The sequence below is a fragment of the Rattus norvegicus genome, chromosome 1, assembly GCF_021556685.1.
Source record: "Rattus norvegicus strain SHRSP/BbbUtx chromosome 1, alternate assembly SHRSP_T2T, whole genome shotgun sequence".
Taxonomy (NCBI): Eukaryota; Metazoa; Chordata; class Mammalia; order Rodentia; family Muridae; genus Rattus; species Rattus norvegicus.
In genome coordinates this window covers 177,763,500-177,779,637 of record NC_141534.1, presented here as the reverse complement: position 1 = coordinate 177,779,637, position 16,138 = coordinate 177,763,500, and the positions used below count along the sequence as shown (strand labels likewise).

The window sequence follows — 16,138 nt, the reverse complement described above, 5'->3', positions numbered from 1 at the left end:
CTTGTGAGGCTGGCACTTCAGTTCTCACTGCTACATGCTCATCCTCGTCACTGTCTCCTACCTCTACTGCCAGAGCCACACCAGAACTCGGGAAGGGGAAGAGTACAATCAAAACTCCTTGACCCTATAGCTCACCCAATTCCAAGAGACCCCAAAAAGTCTCTGGGTACTAGCTTTCCTGATTGTGTGTCTGTAGCGTGCAGGCGCTGGGCATCTGCTGCAGGCTCCTGGTGTGGGATGAACTTGGAAGGCACAGGTCAGGATGAAGAGCCATTAGAAGGACAAAACCTCTCCTCCAGTTCCATCCTGGTTGGCTTTGACTGTGGAGGCTTGGCTCGCATCACACAGCAAACAAGGGGCAGGCGCAGAGCCCTCCTACCCCACACCTCCATCTGCCATCCTGGATCTGGGAGCCAGCCCAGGCAGCCATCGTCTCAGCAGGGCCATCTGGGAATCCTCAACTCCATGTTGCAGTGGAGCCAAGCCTGCACTCCTGAGCTCTGAGCCAAAGCGGGGAACTGGGGATTGGAATCCCGGACACGGTGAGACAGAGCCAGCACCTGGGAAATCTCAGGAAGACACACTGTCGCCTGAAATTGAGGCTAGAGAATTCGTTGTTGGTGAATTCTTGTAGAGCAATGCAGAAGAGAAGCAGAAGAGCCAGCCCTGAGCTCAGCCACACTTGGCTCTGGGTGAACCCATCCCTGACAAAGCCCAGAGCCCAAGGTATGGGGACAGCCAACTGGAGGAAATGGGTGGATGTGTTGCTAGCTACCACTAGCTATCTAGACTTGGACTTCCAGGATCTCGGTATGTTATTGAAAGAATTGAGCACACAGCAGTGAAGCAGCGAGAAGAGACTGTGCAGGACACTCTGCAAGGGAGCACAGGCCACTTTGGGCAGAATGTCCAAAGAGCAGCCATACTCCATGACGTAAGCCTCTGTTCACTAGAAGTCTGCCCTCTCCTGTGATTTATCTGACTATAATCATATGCAAGTCCAATTATGCACAGGCATAAGATAATAAATAATGCTTCCCCCTGTTTCCCTGGGAGAATCAGTTTACTTTGCTGTGTATGCAGCAAAAAGAAGTTTAGGCAGGATGGGACCCTGCCTCCCCTTCCCTGATATGTTTGGGTACATGTTTGAATGAAAATCAGACATTGCCATAGGGTTGTCAAGGAAAGGCAACTCATTCCACTATCTGAAGTGCAATGTGTATGTGGCCCAGTACAGGGGAGGATCCCAGGTTGCCAAATACATTGGAGGAAGGGCATAGATAGCCCAAGTCCCAGGCTGCTAAGATTTCCATTTTCCTACATCAGATGTGGCTCTGGTCTCCAAAGGCCTTGGCGGAGCTACTGCTAAGCCTAGCACTCAACTCACAGCACGGGACTGAATTAAGGCCAGCAACAGTGATGGAGAAAGAGAAGCCATTTGACTCCTGATTTAGGAGATCCTGAAACTAGGCTCATGTAAGATAAGCCAGGACACCAGACAAAAGACCCAGAATTTCCATGAAAGCAAGAATCTAGCTGTCCAGATCACCACATATCCCCAATGTCTAGAACACAGACAGATATGCAAAGGGTACCCAATAAACAGCTGGCAGGGGAGCAATTTCTTTTATGACTCTCACAATGTACTGTACCATCTTCATATAACAAACGTCAAGTCAACACATAGTGGTTGATTAAGAACTTACTGTCCTCAGAGCTGCTGCCCACCCCCAGCTAGAACACTTCATCCTTTGCCTCATCAAACATGTTGACAGATACCCTACCCCGCTCCAAAATAAAATAAAGAACTGGGTCAGAGACCAGGACATTTTGGTCTTAAGAACAGCCAATATCTATGAAGGACAGATGTGCAAAAGCACTGTTCAGAATATTCGCACGTTGGCCCTCCCATGACTGTCCCCATCTATAGATAGAAAGATAGTTGTGGTTGGTCACAGGTCAGACAGCCATAACTGTCAGTACAGGCATGTATGTATCTCATGACCGGGATCTCTGAAGACAGTCCTGAGTCTCCAGCAATGTACACAGGAGGCAGGCAGCATGGCGCACATCCTGGGACTCCTGGATGCTGAGGTATTTCCTGCTGACCCTTGAGCCAGTGCTTATCCCAACATTTATAAATGAGCCATTATTCCTACCTACCTCACACTGGAAGCAAGTGAGTCCCAGACTGAGTATGGGAAGATGGGGCCCTGTCAGATCTGCCACCTTTGCCTAGTTTGGACTTTCCGATGACCTTTCTCTAGAACACAGCATAGAATAGCCAGGAAGAGTTTTTCAGTAGAAGTGAGGGGTTAGGAATGTCAAGATTGTAGAAGAGGGGGAAAAAGGGGGGAGGCTTGTGAGTAGCCGACAGGTATGTGAGGAAGTGCTTGCCATCGCTAATCATCAAGAGAATGTCAATCAAAACTCAAATAGGGTAGAAGCTCATACCCTGAGATAAAAGACAGCAAAGGACTGGAGAAAGGGAGGCCCTTCACACATAAAGAAAAACTGGTCCAAACACTGTGGGGAAGAAACAACATGGAAATGCCTCCAAAGACTAAACTAGAACTTCCAATTTGCTAGCCTCTGGGCACATCCAAGAGGTGTGGTTCTCCCTGCTCCACAAGGGCGGTGAGTGGGAGCAGAGACGTTGGAAGAGAGGCAGGGGCTTCAGAAGTTCTGTGAATGGTCACACCGGGATGGCTTGCCAGTAGACCAATCAACCTTACTTAGGGTGATTGAAGGCTTACAAAGTTTTGGGGGACTGAGGGTAGGGACATCCAGGATGGGCTGTGGTCTTAGGGTACCTGACATGCCCATTAGCATGGGGGAAGCATTTCGGGAATTTCAGGTGCTGCCTGAACAAGTTTTGTCAGGAGAAAGGGAATGGATCCTATAAACTAATTGATGCCTTAGTTTATAAGATCAAGTAGAGGCAAGAGTGGGGAAGTCTCCATTTTGAGCAGATTTCAGAGGCTAGCCAGTTACGATGAACTTTGACCTTAATTAGCAAAGTTTTCCCACAGAGAAGGAAGGAAGTCATCACCTCACAATGACGCTTGCATCCCTGTGCCCACTACTCATAATAGACATGGAAACAACTTGAGTGTCCATCCACAGATGACTGGATAAAGAAAATTGTCTCTGTGTGTGTGTGTGTGTGTGTGTGTGTGTGTGTGTGTGCGCGTGCGTGCGTGTGTGTGTGTGTGTGTGTGTGTGTGCATGCGAGTGTTTTCAATGGAATTATTCAGCATCTTAAAAGGAGATCTTGTCATTTGAAATGACGTGGGTAAATTTAAAAGACATTGAGCTGTAATGAAATAAGCTAAACAAATGAAAAAAACGTTGCGTGAAACCCGTTATGTATGGGATCCAGGCTTGTTTTTTAATTGAACAATAGAGCTGGTAAGATGGCTCAGTTGGTTAAGAGTGCTTTTCACCAAGCCAAGTGGTCTGAGTTCTATTCCTTGAACCTAGATGGTAGAAGGAGGAGACGGATCCCAAAAGTTGTCCTCTGACATCCATATACTCACTGTGGTGTACACACACATTCTGAATAAACAAACAAATGTAATCAGTCAACATATAGCAGCAGGAGAATAGTGAGCGACAACAGTGGGAGGGTCAAAGGGCATAGAGTTGTGGCTTTATGGGACAAATAGAGAAATCCAGCATAGAGCATGTTACACTGTAAATTTGTTGAGAGAGTGGGAGTTAAGTATTAACCTAAAATTGGAAGGAGGAGAAAGAGAGACTGGAGATTGTGGATATGTTAATTAGTTAATGAATATGTAAACTGTGAGGTGATTGATAATATATATATACATACATACATGTATATATTAGATATAAATAGAGATACAACAAGGGCCCAGGAGACCCAAGGTTGATAGAAGGGCAAAGCTGCCCCTAAGAAATCATAGTCTCTTGGAGACGGTGGGGCCGACATCAGCACCCTCAATATAGCTTAGAAAGTACCTTGAGGAAACTAGACCAGGAGCAGAGGACAGCAGGAAGGAAGTGTTCTCTTTAGGAAGTCATGGAAGGTGGGGAGCCTGCAGGGCAACCCCAGTGTGTGTGGGCCTGGGACGAGGTCACCAAGAGGAACCAGCTGCAAGCCACTCTCTTAATGAGTGCAGCCTCCAGGCCACCCTCCCACATCCCTGTTTCCACTTAGCCTACCCTTGAGCTCTGGGTGACCTTCAGGTCCTAGCTGTCCCCAGTCCTCTGTGCTCAGCAGCCCTTGAGCTGCCAGGCACCCTCTGGCTTCCCTGACTTCCATTCCCTATGGGTAATGACTTCCACTCTAAAGGAAGTGAGCCGAAAGTTGTTGAATGGGGCCACACTAGGGGTTAAGCCAGAACCACATAGGAGTTCTCCATCCCTTCCTAGACCCTCTTGAACACTGATCTCACTGCCCCAGAAGAACCTTAGCAGCAACTCCTAACTGTAACACACAGCAGCTGCCAGGCCACTGCTCGCTCTGCACTGCTCGCTCTGCACTGCTCGCTCTTGCACTGCCGCCACACTGGGTCCCCAGGGCCGCTACTTCTGTAAGCTAGGGAATGGAGCCCAGCAGGCTCAGATGCCAGCCTGGATACTGCTGTAGAGGTAGATTAGTATTTAAATCCGTAGACTCAGGTTCGGGGAGACGGCTCAGCAGTTATGAACACTAGCTGATTCTTCAGAGGACCTAGGCTCAGTTCCTAGCATCCACGTGGCAGCTCATACAAGCCTGTAACTCCAATTCTAGGGGACCTAATGCCATATCCTGATGCCCTCTGGTACTAGGAACTCGCATGGTCCACATATGTACATACAGGCAAAATGCCCGTGCCCATAACATAAATAAATAACCCTTTAAACTAGCAGACTTTTGAATAAAGCAGATCACATGCCATCGGGTGGTAGGCTTTATCTGATGAGCCTAAGTCTCTAAGAGCAAAGACTGTGTTTTAGAGCAGGAGTTTGGCCTTGAGACTACAACACAGAGACTGCCTCTATCTCTGCCCTGCCAGTCTGCCTTGAAACAAGAACTACAGACGTGTCAGCTTCTACAATGACATGTGTCAACTCTCTGGAACAAACCTCTCCTGGTGAAAATCCCTAGGAGATGTATATATAAGCATTCTACATTACTCAGATCTCTCTCTCTCTCTCTCTCTCTCTCTCTCTCTCTCTCTCTCTCTCTCCACACACACACACACAGACACACACAGACACACACAGACACACACACACACACACACACACACACACACACACACAGGCGCGCACAGAATTCTATCCCTCTGGATAACCTGATTAATACACTCTCTCCTTCTACTTCATTCATAGACAAGGGTGCAACCTTAGCTTCCCTCAGTGGCACCAAGTACTTTGAGGACATCAAGGGCCCTGGGTACCAGGTTGAGCATTTGCTCCTTGTGATCCTTCCAGGAACAGCCTGGCTCATGCCCAGTGCTGAGGGAGTCTCTTGCAGCCATGAGAGAAAGCTACCAGAAAATGGATTTGATTAAAATAAAATGTTGACACAGACGACAAGCATTCACATCGAAGATTACATATCAGAACGAAATAGTCACCAAGACCTCGATTTCCATCACACACAGTGACTCACTTGCTCATTTAACAAATATTTACTGACTGTGTGCATGGAACAAGCTTTCTTCTAGGTGCTGGGAATGCAGCAACAAAGGAGACAATTGCACTCTAGGAGAGACAGGCAACTTGCATATTGAGATCTAATGTCTTCTATGTTGAGAGAAGGCTCTGGAGAGAAACTGAGCCCAGCAAGGAGAGTGGACCAAGAGAGGCAGGTGAAGAGGGTCTGGCTGGTGTAAGGTGCACAGAGGCTACTGTTAAAGTGGCATTTGAAAGGAGGTAGGAGGTAGGCCAGGAAGCCCTGAGTGAGGAAAGCAGCTCCAGAGAGGAGCCAGCAAAGGTAGAGCTCCCAAGGTGGTACACTGGGAGAGCAGCAAGGAGCCAGCGGAGGCAGGGCAAACTAAGAAGGGAGAGCAGAGAAGTAGCAGAGGTAGGCTAAGCACGAACTGAAGAATTAGGCGGTCACTAAATGTTGGTCCAGAAGAGGCGCCCTAACTCTGCAAGACTCTAAAGAGGAGGTAGCTCAGAATGTGAGGACCCGAGTCCTCAACAGACAGAGCGGAGAAAGGGAAGTGGTGGGGCTCTGTAGACAGTGATTTAGGGCCCATCATTCCTGAGCTGCAATATACCCAGAGAAGCCAATGACTAAACTTCCTGCCTCTTTTGTCTTGCCTCATCCCTAGAGGTAGAACTGGATTTAACACTAAGGTGAAGTAGTTGAGGACAGGAGAAAGGTCAATGAGGGAGAAAGCCACCAAGAACCATCTCTGAAAGTTGATGTTTGTACTATTTTTGGCTTTATTTGTTTGTTTGTTTGGTTGGTTGGTATTTGGTTTTTACAACAGTTACACTTTGTAACCCAGGCTAGTACCCAAACTCTTAGTGAGTTTCCACATCTTACCATCTTTCTATCCCTCCAACAACATTCCATAGCTGTTGTCAACACTATTGTCCCTTATCCACCACTGATTCCACTGGTGGGGAGAAGAAAGAGAGATCTTGTTTAAATATTAGGATTACCCACAATGGGGAGGTGGAGACTTTCTCCCTGAAGAAGTTGCTTGGGAATCTCTGTGTTTAATAAGCAGAAACAATTGGCTAGTCATAAACAACTCTTCCCCTCCCTGGTGTGTCCTTTAAAGCCAAGAATGGGGGCATCAAGAACCCAGGTCCTCTGAGCTCAGCCCTGAAGCAAATTCAGAGCTCTCAGCAAGAAATCACCCCTGACCTGGAAGCCAGAGAGGCACGCTGTGTTCTCCTACCCCTCAGAAGTGACGTGCCCCTTCCTTTTCCAATGTCCCCTTTCTGTCTGGAACATGGGGAGGATGAGTGCCCCTCCCCCCCAACTAGAGCTGATGACTCAGAGGCCACCTGCATCCATTTTCCAGCTCTGCCCGTGGCACATCCTCTGTTCCTGCTTCTAAGCCGTCAGCAATCAGTGCCCTCTGCCTGGGCTACATCTGAACACTGAAGCATTCTTCCAGGATTCGTCACTTTCTGAGAGGGCTTACATAAAGAGGAGCTGTTTCCAGGACAGAGCAAAGACTCACCAGTGGAATTTAGAACAATCCTTGGAAAAGCCAGTCCCCTAGAGAAGGGAAAATTCCCCTGCCCTAGCAGACTCATCACTTGCGAGCAGCCCTGAGCCTGCAGGGACCCTCAAAGGAGAATGACAGAGAACCCAAAACCCTGAGCCCTGTACTCTGGAAGTTTTGCAGGACCTGGATGCTAGGGTTCAGTTTATGGGGATGGGATGAGAAGACTCTTCCCGCTCTGCCTCTTCTCAGTGAACACATCTCCCAACTTCAATGTTCCCCAATGCTCCCATCTGCTAGAGCTGCTCGGATGCTTTCTCTGAGAGACACCAACCAAGGCTGATCTCTGGATGCTTGGCGCCACTCTGCCTCCATCGAATGACTTCAGGTTCGAGCAACCTGGGAGTCAGGCATGAAGGCTCCTCGCTCACTGAACTGGACTTCCCGTGAGATGAGACCAAGCCACCATCCACTTCCTGATAGACCTTTATGGAAACTTCCTGGCCAGTACTTGTCTTCCCATAGCTTTTTTCTTCAGCTGTGTCTCCTGCATTCAAATGTCACCCCACTTCATTCAACTCTTTCTGGACTGTTCTTCAACTGGTCTTTCTGTAACATGTTTTCTTTATTCCCTCAGAGCCTTGGTTTTTTTAAAGAGGGTGTTTCACTATATAGGTCAGGCTGGTCACAAATATAATACAGGCAAGGATGACTTTGAACTCCTGAGCCTCTTGCCTCAACCATCTAAGCACTAGGATTATAGGTGTGTATCACATCTGGCCTTAACATTTTTTTTTTACCTTCTGTGTGATTGTGTATGTTGTTGATCCTCTAACCAAGTCCTCAGATCTCAACTTCAGGGTCATCTCCAAAAGAGTTTATGCTGACACCCATCCAAAGTAGGTCCTTCCTACTAACCTTTTGCTCCCTTTTGGTCTCCCCTTTATTTCCTACAGAGCATTTAGCCAACTTGAGTTAGGCATATTTTAACAATAATGATATGCTTGTATGTTTCCTGTCAGTCTTCCCTGCTTTTGATTCTCATGAGCATAGATTGGAAGGAGGCACTTCAGAGAGTCCTGAGAGACAGAACTGGGGCTTGGTAGAGAGAACAAGATTCCTTGAGGGAAGAGACCATTTCTCACACCATGTTCCTACTGTCTAGCTCAAATCTTGGCAGAGAATCTTCCTGGATGGATGGATGGATGGATGGATGGATGGATGGATGGATGGATGGATGGATGGATGGATAGATGGATGGACGGATGGATGGACGGATGGATGGATGGGTGGGTGGATGGACAGGTGGATGGATGGATGGATGGATGGATGGATGAATGCTGGTTGCCTAGATGGATAGATAGTGATGTATAGGTAATGCATAGATGATGAGTGGATGGATGAATGATGGCTGGATGGGATAACTTTAGCTTTGAGCATAAAGTGGTAGAAACCATGTCTAAGAAATGAGGAGTTGTTAGAATAGACTCTGTACCTAAAGGAACCTTGGAGACCCATTTCAGAAATGTGGACCATGTCATTTCAGCCCCTGAATGAGAAAACTCACCCATGAGTACACTCAGGAAATACCTTCCTGGATGATGAGATGGAAATGAAAACCAAATGGCTGAGGAATGCCGCCGCTTCCCTCGCTCTTCACAGGGGGCAGAGCTCTTGGACTCTGGCTGGGTCACAGGCTGATGAGTTGATGAAGGAAGGATGACCCACAATACTCTGGGACGTGTTTACATGACAGAACTTGGTTTTGCAATATCAGCAGCCTTCCCTAGAACATCAGGGACAAATTCCAGAAGAGAAGACTTGCTATCTATGGATTCCCAGTGACTCATACAACCAACCAAAGGAACACAAATGAAAGAGGCAGCTGACTGTTGGGCACAGATCAACACAATGACAGCTTGACACAATGGAGCAGGCAAGTCAGCCTGTGCCAAATGTTATTAGAATGAGCTCACATGGAACCTTCTAGAACAGTCAGTAAGAGGCCAAGGATGGTGGCTGCCTAAGCTGCTACTATATTAACTTAGCATGCCTAGCCCACTGGAAAGCTGTAGAACATAGTGAAAGAAATGAGTCCCTATGGGGTTGGGGAATCAAACCTAACACTATCACGGAAGAATTAAGGATACCAATGTTGTTTCTGCTCCCAAGAGAATTGTGTAACAAAAAAGGCAGACAGGTAATTTAGAGGGAGAGACGGTGGCACTAAGGAGTCCCTTGAGGACATTTTGGATTTTTTCTGGAGGAAATGAAGGGAGGATGCAAAGAGAAAAGAGAGGCAAACATGTTGTGTGTAAACTTCAATAACAATGCAAGGATGCAACAAGATTGACTTTGCAAAAGAATGTGGTTTGTGACAAATGTGAATGCCATGGTGGCTATAAAGGAGCTGCAGCATGCTGGCCCAACTGCTGAGCCAGTGGAATCCAAATTTGGATTTTCAGAGAGAATGGGGAATGGTTCCAGAAATTCAGTCTGTGTGCATGAAGTTCCAGGACCATGGAGAATATTGATCCCTCTTCAAGATAGATGTAAAGGCTGCAGTAGTAAGAAGACTGGGAGAAGATTCTAGAAGATTATGTTGGTTTGGAATTTTTGTCAACACCAGCTAGAATCATCTGAGAAGAGAGAACTTCAATTGAGAAAATGACGCCATCAGACTGGCCTGTGAAGCATTTCCTGGATTGAGGACTGATGTGGAAGGGCCAAGCTCACTTTGAGCAGAGTCATACTTGGGCACTGGGGTGTATAAGAAGCAAACTAAGCAAATCTGGAGGAGCAAGCTGTTAGGTTTTGTTACTCCATGTTCTCTGTTTCAGTTCCTGCCATCAGGTTCCTGCCTTAAGTTTCTGCCCTGACATTCCTTCATGATGGGCTACGAACTGTAAATTGAAATACATTCTTTCCTTCTCAAGTTATTGTTGGTCATGGTGTTTTATCACAAGGGCCAGGCTGATCTCTCCCAACAGGAAGACCTTGCCATGTGGATGGACACACAACTGATGGAAGCAGTGTGTGTGTTCCCCTAGACAGTATCCATTCCTGATGGTCAAACCTCAGTCATCACTTGTCCAAGTCTGACTGTCAAACATGGAACCCCAAGTCTGTGTTAAATGAAGGTGTGTCAGCATATTGTCTACCCACATGGAGCTGCATAATCATCTAGTACCAAGTAAAAATCCCATAAACTGTTCTCTTCTGATATACCTCCTTTGTTAGAAAACCTCCTCCTCTGGAAAAGGAAGAAGAGACTGGTGAAAAGGCAGGTGGAATGGGTGGTCTTTGATCCATACTGAGAAGAACAGAAACACTATAGTGGAGAAGCATCTGGGACAGATGAACACCCTCCTAGATTGGTATGCTGGACAGTTTTTGTCAACCGACTCAAACTAGAGACACCTGGGAAGAGGGAACCTTAGTCATGGAGCTGTCTCCACCAGATGCTATGTCTATGGGGCATTTTCTTGATTGCTAATTTGTGAAGGACAGCCTAGCCCACTATGGGCAGTGCTACTCCTAGGTATGTAGTCTTAGATCGGATAAGAAAGGTAACGGAATATAAGTGTGGAAGCGAGCCAGTAAGCAGGGATCTTCCTTGGCTTCTGCCTCAGTTCCTGCCTCGAGAATCCTTCCTTGGCTTCCCTTAATGACGGACTGTACAATGTAAAAAGAAAAATACTTTTTTCCCCAAGTTATTTTTGGTCATAGGGCTTCTCACAGCAACAGAAGACAAACTAGGACAAATGGTGTTCACTGTTGGACCTCCTAATGGAGGAAGACCTTGGCCTGCTGGTGTTCTACCCAGGAGTGAGTGAGTGAATCACTGTAGTCATCACTTGCTATTGTGTTATTCTGCTACCCAACTACAGAAGTGTTCTAAAGTGAAGGATGAACACGAGCGTAGAAACTTTGACTTTGCACAATGTTTTGAATGACTTCATTTACATAGACTTTCATTTCTCCATGACAGTGACAAGATATAGGACAGAAGCAACTTATTTTGGCTCACAGTTTCAGAGGGCTTCAGTCCACATGGTAGGAAAGGGATAGTAGCATGGCTCAGTTCATGACAGTGTAGAAACATGTGACAGAGACCATTCATATCAAGGTGGATTAGAAAAAACACAGGGTAGCAGGAATCATGGGTCTAAACTTCAGAGGTTAGAATGGTTAATATTCACTGTCAACGTAACTGGATTTTTTACATTTATTTATTCATATATAAAAGTATATGGCATATGAATGCATGCATGCCTGTCACTGCATATATACAGAGGTCAGAGGACAACTTAAGGGGGTCAGTTCTATCCTTACACCGTGTGGGTCGTAGAGACTGAACTCAGGTCCTCAGGCTTGGCAGCAAGCGTCTTTACTCACTAAGCCATCTCACTGACCATTCAACTATATTTAGAATCATCTTAGAAACATGCTTCTCAGTGTGTCTAGAAAGGTGTTTCTAGAATGGTTTAACCAAAAAGGGGAAGACCTACCCTAAATATGGGCAGCACCGTGCCATGGTCTGTGGTGAGCACCAGCATTCATTTCTGCTTCCTGACTGTGGGCATGTGACTAGCCAGCTCATGTTCCTGCTACTTCCCCTCCACCGTGGACTTCCCCTCAAAGTGTGATCCAAAACAAACACTTCCTCCCTTAGCTTGTTTTTGCCAGGCGTGTCGTCACACTGACAAGAAAATAGTACAGAGGCCCACTCTGAGTGACCCACGTCTGCCAGGTAGGCCTCACCTCCTAAGGCTTTCGCAGCCTCCAAAGTAGTGTCAGCAGCTGGGGAGCAAGCACTCAAAATATGATCCTGTTGGGTGCTGTTAGTGACTGTCCTCTGAGCCAAGCAGCCACCATCTTGGGGGGTTCAGCTATAAACCCCTGTAAAGGATTAGCCGAGCTGGGTTTGTTGACTGTTTACACCCCCCATGAAAGAGAGGTGGGAGGGCCCCAAAACCCTAGCCAACCACTCCCTACTACCTACTGTATGCACCTCTGCCTTAGTCGTACATGACCTGGGGGGGGGTCTGGGGTATGGGGGGGGGTACTAGGGGAGAAGAAAGGCTCCACTTGTGCAGCTCTGGGAAAGCCCTCCTCCCTACTGGGTAAGGCCTTTCAGGTGTGTTCTCCTGGGGAAGGAGCACCCACACCCCTGTAAGTAACCCCTTACCTGTGTTCTGTAAGGAAACCAAATACACTCATTGGTTGCCCCGGAGTGAGCTTCGGCAGAGGTGTGCCTCCTTTTGTGGTTTGGACCTTCGTTTTAGGAGAAGGCTGGACTTGGCTTGCATCTTCCCCTTGAAAGGAATTTTAGCAACAGAGAACATTTTAGAATCAAACCGTAACATCAGCGTACATGGCGAAGTTAAAAATAAAAAAGTAAACAGAGAATGAACTCATAGGACAGGCATGTAGGACTGGAAGGAGGGAGCCTCACTGAACCTGAGCTTCGAGTCCAGCCCAGCTGCAGACTGCGGGGGCAGAGTCTTCAAAGCGCATGTCTGTCTGATATCAGTGCTGTGGCTTAAAACCAAAATGTCTCCCACAGGCTCATGGGTTTGAACACTTGGTCCCCAGCCGGTAGTGTTGTTTAGGGAAGTGATAAGATCTCTGGTACACATGACCTAGCTGGTGGATATGAGCCTCTTGGGCCCTGCATTGTACCTAAGATCTCTATTTCCTCATGTACTGAGATGCGAACAAGCTGTGCTGTGAGTTTCTACCACCGTGGCCTAGGTACATCAGCCACTGGGCCTCCCCTAACATGATGGGCTGAACACTGAACCACGTCAAAGTAAACTTCTCCCAGACCCTGCGTCTGTCAGAGATTCGCCCACAGTGATATCAAAGTGACTAAAATCGACAGCCAGGCCAATTGGCAGCAGTGACAGAAAGGTTGGGGGGTCATAGAGCCAGGAGAAGCTGCGTTGTGATGCCTAAGAGGGAGCAGACGCAAAGATTACAGATGGACATGGAGCCCTAAACTGGCTGAAGTCAGGAAGGCGTAGCCAAGTGCAGGCTGGTGGATGCATTTCACATAAGGTGGGGAGGACTCGAGAGTCAATGAGTCTTCGGGTAGAACACAGATGAAGGTCAAGATGGGCTCCAGACTGGGGGTAAAAGTAGTTCTAGCCATGTGGTGCCGGAGAAAGAAAGAAACAGATACGAGGTGTACATGCCTAAGACAGCATCCTGGGAAATGATAGCTTTGTATCCCACCCAAAACAGTGAGCTAAGAGCAAGGTCAATATGTGTGGTAGTTTGGATAAGAATGACGCCCATGGTTCATAGATTTGAAGACTTAGTCACCGAGAAGTGGCACTATTTGAAAGGATTAGGAGGTGTGGCCTTGTTGAAGTAGGTGTGGCCTTGTTGGAGGAAGTGTGCCACTAGGGGTGGTGGGCTTTGAGATTTCAAAGGTCCAAGCCAGGCCCAGTGTCTCTCTCTGCCTGCTGCCTGTGGATCCAGATGTAGAGTTCTCATTACCTCTTTAGCACCATGTCTGTCTGTGTGCTGCCATGCTCCCCACCATGAGGATAATGGACTAAAGCCTGGTTAAATGCTTTTTTAACAAGTTGTCATGGTCATGGTGTCTCTTCACAGCAAGAGAACGTGAAGACAATAGGTTTCAGAATGACTGAAGAGACATGAAGTCCCTTTCCCCTTGCACCCTTTAGAAGTGAACTCTATGGCCTGCTTTGGGATCCTTTGCTCTATACCCAGAGGGGGAAATGATTCTCCGCAAACCCCATTCCATGACTCAAACTCCCTAGGTTGAGCTGAGACTTGGGTGAGCTCCTCACTGCCAGCCCCGGCTTTGACAAGATCGAGGGTCCATCCTCACCCATGAACCCTGTGCCCTGTGAGAGACCACCCTGCCAGAGCCTATGACATATGCTTTCTGATAATTTCCCCAAGGGTCACACTGGCCACACCCTTGGGGTTTGGCTCCCAGCTCAAATTCCACCAGCAAAATTATCTTTAATCAATGCTGCTCAGTCTGCAGCTCCTCCCAGGGGACTGCTGCTAGGCAGTTTATTTCACAATCACTGGCTCCACATCAGGACCAGAGGAACAGGATGTAGTGGAAAGTGCCCCAGGCAGAGAGGCAGGAGCCCTAGGCCAGCCCTCTGGACCCTAACAACGTAGTCTGTTTCCCTTCCCTGTCCCCCTTTCAACGGGTGAGGCTAGGTGAAGTTGTCTAGAGTTGGGTTTTACTCATAAGCACGTCCTGTGAATGGGAACACACACACCGGCATGGCGCCTCAGGATGAGCTCCCCTTAGCCACATTTATACATGTGACTCTGAACTCTAACCAAGCTGATGAAGTCAAGACTCTGTCCACAACTCACACAGGGCCAGTGAGCACCTTTCCCCACGTAACTTGGGATAAGGAAAGAAAGATTAAGAGAGAGAGAAAGGAGAGAGAAAGAGAGAGAGAGAGAGAGAGAGAGAGAGAGAGAGAGAGAGAGAGAGAGAAGACTCAAACGCTGAAGAGAGTCATGCTATCAACTGAGCCATCTGGAGTTAGAAAACCCATTGCATGGAATGGGGGTTGGGGGAAGTTAACGTGACAGCCTGTCAGACAGGAGGGGCATAGTCTGGATGCTTTTAGTTCTGCATTTCAAGTCTCCGTGGACCTGGGACCTTGTGTGTGTGTGTGTGTGTGTGTGTGTGTGTGTGTGTGTGTGTGTGTGTGTGTGTGTGTGTGTGTGTTTTCATGTGTGTTCATGTGTGTTCATGTGTGTGAATGTGTCCATGGCAGGGGAGGCATATGTGTGTGTGCAAATGCAGAGGCTGAAGGGCAATCTAGGCTGCTGTTTCTCAGGTTCTGTCTATCTTCTTTTTGAGACATGGTCTCTCATTGGCTTGGAGCTCACCAATTCATCCAGACTGGCTGGCCAATAGGTCTCAGAGATTTTCCTATCCCCACATCCCTCCCAGCGTTGGGGTAGAAGCTTTTTATGTGGAGATTCATGATTGGTTCAGGTGCTTATGCTTCAGAGTATTAACTTTACTATCTAAGTCATCCCTCCCCAAACCCCAGAGCTAGCTTTCTAAAATGGTTTGAGGGCTCTAATCCTCCTGTCAACTTCAACGGAGTATTACCAAACCTGTGTCTTGCTGGTTCTTCTAGCTTCCTAGTCCTGCCCCACCAAGCATCTCAGCCCACGTTCTGGTCCCCATCTGCATCCACCCCACACCCCAGCCCAGTGTTTTGGCCACAGTAAGAGTGAGACAGAGAAAACCTAAAGCCATCCTTCTTCAGTGAGGTGTGTTCTTCAGAGCTAGCTGACTACTCCTCCCTCCCTGGGCAAGGTTGTCCACAGTGGATCCGTGACCCCACATAAGGCCAGGATTCAACCCCTGACGCAGCCAGCCCACAGCTTCCCAAGTTTTATTTTTATTAACCCAACTGGAAAATTGGACTCCACTCAGGGCTGTGCTGCAAAACAGATGCTGGATCTGGGCTCTGGTTTCCTAGATAAACACATTGCGATGATCTGCATCTACCCGTGAAATGCTCTCTGCGGCGGGCACGCGGCAGCTCTCCAGAAGAAAGAAAAACAGTGTCAACGCTACATTCAAAGCTTCTCACTCCCCTTCCTGGCCAGAGGCTCTGCTGAAGGCTAACACCCTCCCTGCTGGCTCTTCTTGTCCTCTCCTGCCTTGGGCCAGGCATTTAACAGCTTCTAGAAAGAACTTTATTCTCCTGTCTCGATCAATGACCTTCCTCTGCTCCCCCGCATGCCCTTTGCGAACTCCATCCCTGCACAAGGAGACACTGTGTACTTCAGTTTGCCAGGTGGGTCCGCCTCCTCCAGGGAAGCTCCCTGAACAGAGCCTGGTACATATTGTCATGCAGTGCCCAGAAATGGCCCTGGCACAAGAGAGTGGACAGAGTGGCTAATGTTGCTGAATGAGGGAATAAAAGTGAGTCACGTTAGCTGAAGCCAGTGAGGGAGACACG

The 16,138-nt window shown here is 47.8% G+C and overlaps 1 long non-coding RNA gene across 2 annotated transcripts in view; it reads right to left on the bottom strand.

Annotated features, from left to right (window-relative positions):
- LOC108349612 (uncharacterized) overlaps positions 1 to 12,718 on the bottom strand; it is a 39,937-nt gene extending 27,219 nt beyond the window's left edge. The window contains exons 1-3 of one of the 2 annotated variants that reach the window (XR_015652346.1): positions 12,609 to 12,718; positions 12,337 to 12,463; positions 8,713 to 8,931 (exon numbers count right to left, since the gene is read on the bottom strand). This is a non-coding gene — a long non-coding RNA (uncharacterized LOC108349612). Of the gene's footprint in view, positions 1 to 8,712; positions 8,932 to 12,336; positions 12,534 to 12,608 lie in introns of those variants that run through there. The other variant, XR_015652345.1, reaches the window with a different exon arrangement.
- Between the last annotated feature and the right edge of the window lie 3,420 nt (positions 12,719 to 16,138).